Below are 6,657 nucleotides of genomic sequence, written 5' to 3'. Positions count from 1 at the left end.
TTTGGGGTTGGAATCAGACTGTACAAGGACGGATTTTTTTTTCCTTACTATGTCAAATTCTATTGAATTCCAAGATTGAAAGAGAAGTGGTCATGTAGTTCAACCCCTCACTAGAAGCATGTGTGCACTCTTTAGGCTTCCTGACAAGCATAACTATGTTCGGCCGAAACAGTCTTGGTGACAGGAAACTCAATACCTCACGGCTTCTGGTTTTTTCCATTTCGCTCTCCTTTCCCGCTCGTCCCCGTTACTAGCGTCTTTATTGCAGCATTTCGCACACCTGATGCAGCGGAGGCCGGGAAGTCTGGAAGTGGGAGGGACAGAGGAGCCCCAGCGCCCAGCCCAGGGTCTGAGACGCACCGGCCCAGGGTGGGCGCGCGGGAGCCGACACCTGCGTGAAGTAGTGGCGCCACCTTCCGCTGGCTTCGCCTCGACTCTCGGCCTCTCTGCGGGCAGGGGGACCCTTCTTCCCAAACTCCTCACTTTTCCTCCCCGAGGCCGCGGCCACGCGCAGTCGCATTCTCGCGGCCGCCGAAGTCACCTGCGCGGCCGCCCCCGGCGGCTCGGGGGCCTCTTCTCCCCTCCACGAGCGGCGGCGGAGGGCGCGGCGCGCGCGGGCGGGCAGCGGCCTCTCCCCTCCCTTCTCTCCCCGGCACCCCCCTCCTCGGCACCCCCCTCCTCTCCCCCCCTCTCCCCCGCGCTCCCCCTCAGCCCCTCCTCCCACACCCCTCTGCCTCCTCGCTCCGGAGAGTTGCCCGGTACCTTCGGCGACGAGTTTGGAGCCGCCCCACCGCAGAGCCCACGGCCGGCCCAGCGCGAGCGACGCAGGTGCCGGAGCCCCCGCGCCGCCGCCATCTCTGCCTCCGCCTGGGTTGGACCCCAGCCTCGAGGTGGGACCCAACTCTCTTTCCTTAAACCCGTTCTGCAGTCTCTTCCCGCTCCCGGCCACTCGAGGAGCCGGGCGCTGGGACGCGCGTGGCCCTCCGGAGCCCGCGGGCCACCTGGGGGACCGGGAGGCCGGGGCCGATCCCGCGGTGCCACCCGAGAGGCACGCGCCTGGCGGGCGGCGGGGCCCTGGCTCCCCCGGGGCAGGCGCTCGGGAGGCCCTCGGGGCGAGGAGGATCCCGGCGCGCGGCAGAGAGCCGACCGCCCAGCCTGGGCGCGCACCTGCGGGCGACCCCAAAGGTCATGCCACCCCTCCAACTTCTCCAGGTCTCCTTCCTACTTTGAAGACTGAAGGGACTGCGACAGAAACCAGTAAGCCCTGGGGTCCAGAGTAAGGATTTGTTGCTTTGGATGGCAAAAGAAAAAAAAATTGTACTGTAGGGGTGGTTTAGCCCTGAGCTGCTTATCCTGCCCTCCCCAACCAAATTAATAAAACAACAAAACCCAATCCCAGTCAAAGCACTTACTGTAAGGGGCTTGTAGAGATGAGAAAAAGCGACCCAACCAGGAATCACTTTGGAAACCCCAGGTAGGATGAGGCCATCTGAGAAAGTGATAATTTTGGGTGCTATTTCTAGGACTTGGGTTTGTAAGCCTGAGGGAGTTCCATATATTGAGGGGCTGCTTGGAGGGTCCTCTGTTAACATTCATTTCCTTAAGTATTAAAGTATATTAAAAACAAATGCTCTTTCAGAGCTCTGGATTTATTCTGGAGTCAGAATATCTGGATTTTGATATAATTTGCGATTTACTGTGGCAGCTGTGGTTAGCTTAACCTCGCTGGGCCTCAGTTTCCTCATCTGTCAAGTTAGAGGGTTGGATTAAAATTCTGAGGGCCTTTTGATAATATCCAAGATGTTTCCCAACTTAAACATTTATAATTCTTTAACTGTTTAACATGTTGCAAACATTGCTAGGTTCATACTTTCATGAAATTAAAAAAAAACCTATTTTGAGATCTTGGCATCTGTTTATATGTATTTATGACTTATGCTTTTAGGGTTTTCCAACCAAAAATTAAAGAGAAAAACACTTAAAAGAGCTCAGAAATATATAGCTTATAGGTAAATATTTAGATCATCTCTCAGTCTAACTTAAAGAATAGTGTTCAACTTGAAGTTAGTATTTGTACCACTGCAACAAAACCATGTGGCTTTAGCATAGTACTTATTCTTCTTCTGTATTTTATATTTGAAGGAAACAGAAATTGCACCTTTCCTATCAATTACTGCTCGTGAACAGTGTGTGTTACTTTTTAGCATGAAGCTGTGTGCAGAATATTAAAAAAGTGGTTTCAGACCACTTTAGAACCTCTCTGAAATTAAGCTTAATAGCAGAGATGCCAATTTTAGTATTGCATTTTAGTTATTTTGGAATAAGTCCCAGAAAATAGCAGAGGTTAACTAAACAGATAAATCAGAAATTAGGAATTGACACACACACACAATGTTGTACAAGAAGTGTGTACTATAAAGTGTCAGTGAACCTTTTATTTCCTCTTGATAAAAAACAAACAACAAACTGTTGGTTTGTATTTGAGCAGAGAATGTTAGAATAGCTTCTGTTGTTCCTTGTAATCCAGAATTATTTGAGACTTAGTCATCAGTAGTTAGGATAGCTTTTAGAAGTGTCTCTGGCTCTTTTTGGCGGCTTTGATCTAAAATAAAAGAATGTGTCCCCACCCAGCATGTGCGTTGTATTCTGTTTGGGAGAATGGAATAGATCTGAAGTATTCTTTTACAGGCATATTTACATTTATTTTCATTGTCTTTCCACCTTTGGACTGGAAGTGTCATCAGTCATTCAGACATTTGTTTCCCCTTATAATCTCTGGTGAAGCAGGTGATCATTTCCTTTGAAAGAGATGCTCAAAGAGTTAAGGAAATTGGTTGTTGAATGAACAGAGAGTAGTAGAACCCAGATATCCTGGCTTCTACTCACTTGTTGGAAAACAACTGAAAACAGTGGATGGCTCTGACTACTCCTGGGCCAACTCATTCATGACTTGGGAGAGTCATCATGGTTGGCAGAAGCTCTATTCCTCTTTGGTAATGAATTTACTAAGAAAAAACAATCTTGTCTTCACAGTTAGATCACTATTATGTAACTAAATGGTTTGTGTTTGTGAAGTGCAATATCCCAAGGGGATCTTGGAAATAAAACTTAAAAAATATCCAGAAAAAGAAAAGAATTTCCTTGGCAGATATTGTGCTGCATTTTTCACACTGAGAGCCAAACGCATACTGAAAAAAACATGCCCCGTGGAGTTAAAAATGAAGAAAGGGGCTTACGGTCTGCTCTAATTCTTAAGATTTTATGCGATTTACAAATTCCAGTTTTAATTAAATCAGAGAGGCACAGATGTTCACCTACTGACCAGACCTAGTACACATATAACCTTTTGGAGTTTCAGTTCAAATTAAGTCTACTGATAGTTTGAAATATGCCTTCTCAAATGCTTTTTAAAACTTTTACAATGCCATAGTCCTGTCACCTGTTGTCTTTTCACACACATGATCTTATTAATCGTAAACATTTTTTAACACTTTAAACTATGACATATATAGGGAGAAGAGGTACATAACACAGATGTACTGGTTGACAAATGATACAGCAAATCATTAGAACAGATAATTATAAGGCTAATACCCCATTATTCACCATGCAAGAAAGAGAACTTGCCAATACCAAGAAACTTCTTGCCTGTTCCTTCCTAATCACATTTCATTTTGCTTTAAAAAAATATATATGACTATAGAAAGCATTCTTTCATAAATTCTTTTGCTTAACGTTATGTTTGTGAGACTAAGCCATTTCTGCTCCATTTTCAAACATAAACTTTTAAAAAGAGTTGTCTATATCCCTACTGTCAATTCATTTCTTCACATTTTCTCTTTTTTACATATATTTTTATTGAAATATAGTCAGTTTACAATGTGTCAATTTCTGGTGTACAGCACAATGCTTCAGTCATATAGGAATATACATATATTCGTTTTTATATTCCACATATATTCTCTCAAACCCATTTCTACCACTCTTTTGTTTTCAGTACTCTTTGTCAAAACTATTCCTGTCATGGTCACCGGTGACACCACCTTTCCTAAATCCAATTGTCAGTTGTCACTCACATTTGATCTGACTTCACCAGTTGGTAGCAGTGTCACAGTTATCACTCTCTGCTCTTTGTAATATTTCTTTGTTGACTTCCAGGACACCGTGTACTCTGGACTTTCCTCCTTCTTCACTAGCCGTTGCTTTCTGTTTCCCTTGCTAATCTCTCTTCTCTCAGAATTTTTAACCTAAATGCCTTAAGTGTTAGCCCTTGAGAGCTCTTTTTTCTCTATACTCTTTGGGGAGTTCATGCAATCTCTGAAATTGTACACTGGTGACTTGAAAATGATAGCTCAGTGATTGACTTCTCCCTTTGAACTTCATACCTCTATATCCAGCTGCCTATTCAGCATTTCCATTTGGATGTCTGTACATCTCTGCCAAAATTTAGTATTATCAGAACTTTTAATTTTTGTGCAGCTGGTGGATATGTATTATTTCATTGCAGTTTATTTAATTACTGGTGAGATTGAGCTTAGTATCTGTAGAATGGGCTAGGTTATGCTGTGATAACAAATAATCCCCAAGTCTCATTGACTTAAGGCAATAAAGGCTTGTTTTTCATTCACACATAGTTTCCTATGGATTAAGGCAACTGCCCAGGGCAGCTACTCTCAGAAATTTAAAGGTCTAAATTCAAGGAACCCCCATCATTCTGTTGTTGTACAATCTGGAGCACAGGACTTTCCCAGTTGGTGCAGTATGGGAAAAGAAAGTGTGGATAATCATGAAATAGCTTTAAATGCCTCCATCTGGAAGCAACATGAATGATTTACACTTTAGAAGCAAAAGAAGTCATGTGGTATACCTAACTTCAAGGAGACGGGGAAGGTTAATCTTTCTCTGTGCAGAAAAAAGAAATACATCTGGAAATACTGGTGAGCAGCAATGTATTAGTCATCTATTGCTGTGTAACAAATTACTTCCAAATTTAGTGGCTTAGAACAACAAATACTTACTATTTTCAAATATCAAGAGTTGATATATGTGTGAGTCTGTTTCTAGGCACTGCATTTGTTCCTTTAGTCTCTGTCTGTATTTACTACAGATTTAAATTAAGTCTTGCTGTCTGGTAAGTAGGGGGAGGAATCCTCCTTTGTGCAGTTTTTTCAGGCATACTATAGCATTCCTTGGCCTTTTGCATTTTTCCATATAGATTTTTTGAATCAACTTTTCAAGTTCTAAAAAATCCGTTAGGAATTTAATGGAGATTGTATTGGGATTGTTTTGAGTCTATAAACAATTATAAGGAAATTGATATCTTTTAAATATTAAATCCTAGAATCTATGACTGTCTCTTAATATATTTACATCATCTCTAATATAATAAATGTAAGCATAGTCTAAATTTTCTCTTAGGAGTTCTTGAACATCTTCTTGATAGATTTATTCACAGGAGCTGCATATTTAAAAAAATTATTATAGTCAGTTTACAATGTTATGTCAATTTCTCTTGTACAGCATAATGTTTCAGTTATATGTATGCATACATTATATTCCTTTTCATATTAGTTTTCATTATAGGTTACTGCAGATATTGGATAGTGTTCCCTGTGCTATACAGTTTACACTTACCTATTTTATATATAGTAGTTAGTATCTGCAAATCGTGAACTCCCAATTTATCCTTTCCCATCCCCTTTCCCTCCAGTCAGTATAAGTTTGTTTTCTATGTCTGTGTGTCTGTTTCTGTTTTGTAAATAAGTTCATTTGTGTCTTTTTTTTTAAGATTCCACATGTAAGTGATATCATATGGTATGTTTCCTTCTCTTTCTGGCTTACTTCACTTAGAATGATGATTTCCAGGTCCATCCATGTTGATGCCAACAGCATTATTTTATTGTTTTTTAATGGCTGAGTAGTATTCCACTGTGTATATATGTGTGTATATGTGTGTGTATATATATATGTATATTTGCTTTATCCAGTCATCTGTTGATGGACATTTAGGTTGTTTCCATGTGTTGGCTACTGTAAATAGTGCTTCTATGAACATTGGGGTTCATGTATCTTTTCAAATTAGAGTTTTCTCTGGATATATGCTCAGGGGATTGCTGGATCATAGAGGAAGTCTATTTTTAGTTTTTTGAGGAATCTCCATACTGCTTTCCATAATGGCTACACCAAACTACATTCCCACCAACAGTGTAGGAGAGTTCCCTTTTCTCCATACCCTCTCCAGCATTTATCATTTGTGGTCTTTTCAATGATAGCCATTCTGACTGATGTGAGGTGATACTTCATTGTAGTTTTTTTTTAAGAATATAACATTTTTTATTGATTTATAATCATTTTACAATGTGTCAAATTCCAGTGTAGAGCACGATTTTTCAGTTATACATGAAGATATATATTCATTGTCACATTTTTTTCTCTGTGTGCTACCATAAGATCTTGTGTATATTTCCCTGTGCTACACAGTACAATCTTGTTTATCTTTTCTACAATTTTGAAATCCCTTCCCACCTCCCACCCCCTTGGCAACCATAACATTGTATTCTATGTCTATGAGTCTGTTTCTGTTTTGTATTTATGCTTTTTTTTTTACTTCATTGTAGTTTTGGTGCATTTCTCTGATAATTAGCAATATTGAGCATT

The 6,657-nt window shown here is 41.0% G+C and overlaps 1 protein-coding gene across 1 annotated transcript in view; it reads left to right on the top strand.

The window, feature by feature from the left end:
* The first annotated feature begins 753 nt into the window (after positions 1-753).
* The window catches only part of LEPR (leptin receptor), an 83,021-nt gene continuing 77,117 nt past the window's right edge, over positions 754-6,657 (top strand). Inside the window, exon 1 of the mRNA XM_072974274.1 lies at positions 754-890. The gene's annotated coding sequence lies outside the window, so the exon portion shown is untranslated. The remainder of the gene's footprint in view (positions 891-6,657) is intronic.

Source organism: Vicugna pacos, chromosome 13 (assembly GCF_048564905.1).
Source record: "Vicugna pacos chromosome 13, VicPac4, whole genome shotgun sequence".
In the NCBI taxonomy this organism is placed as follows: Eukaryota; Metazoa; Chordata; class Mammalia; order Artiodactyla; family Camelidae; genus Vicugna; species Vicugna pacos.
The sequence above is the reverse complement of the archived record's forward strand: the minus strand, read 5'-3'. Positions and strand labels throughout refer to the sequence as shown.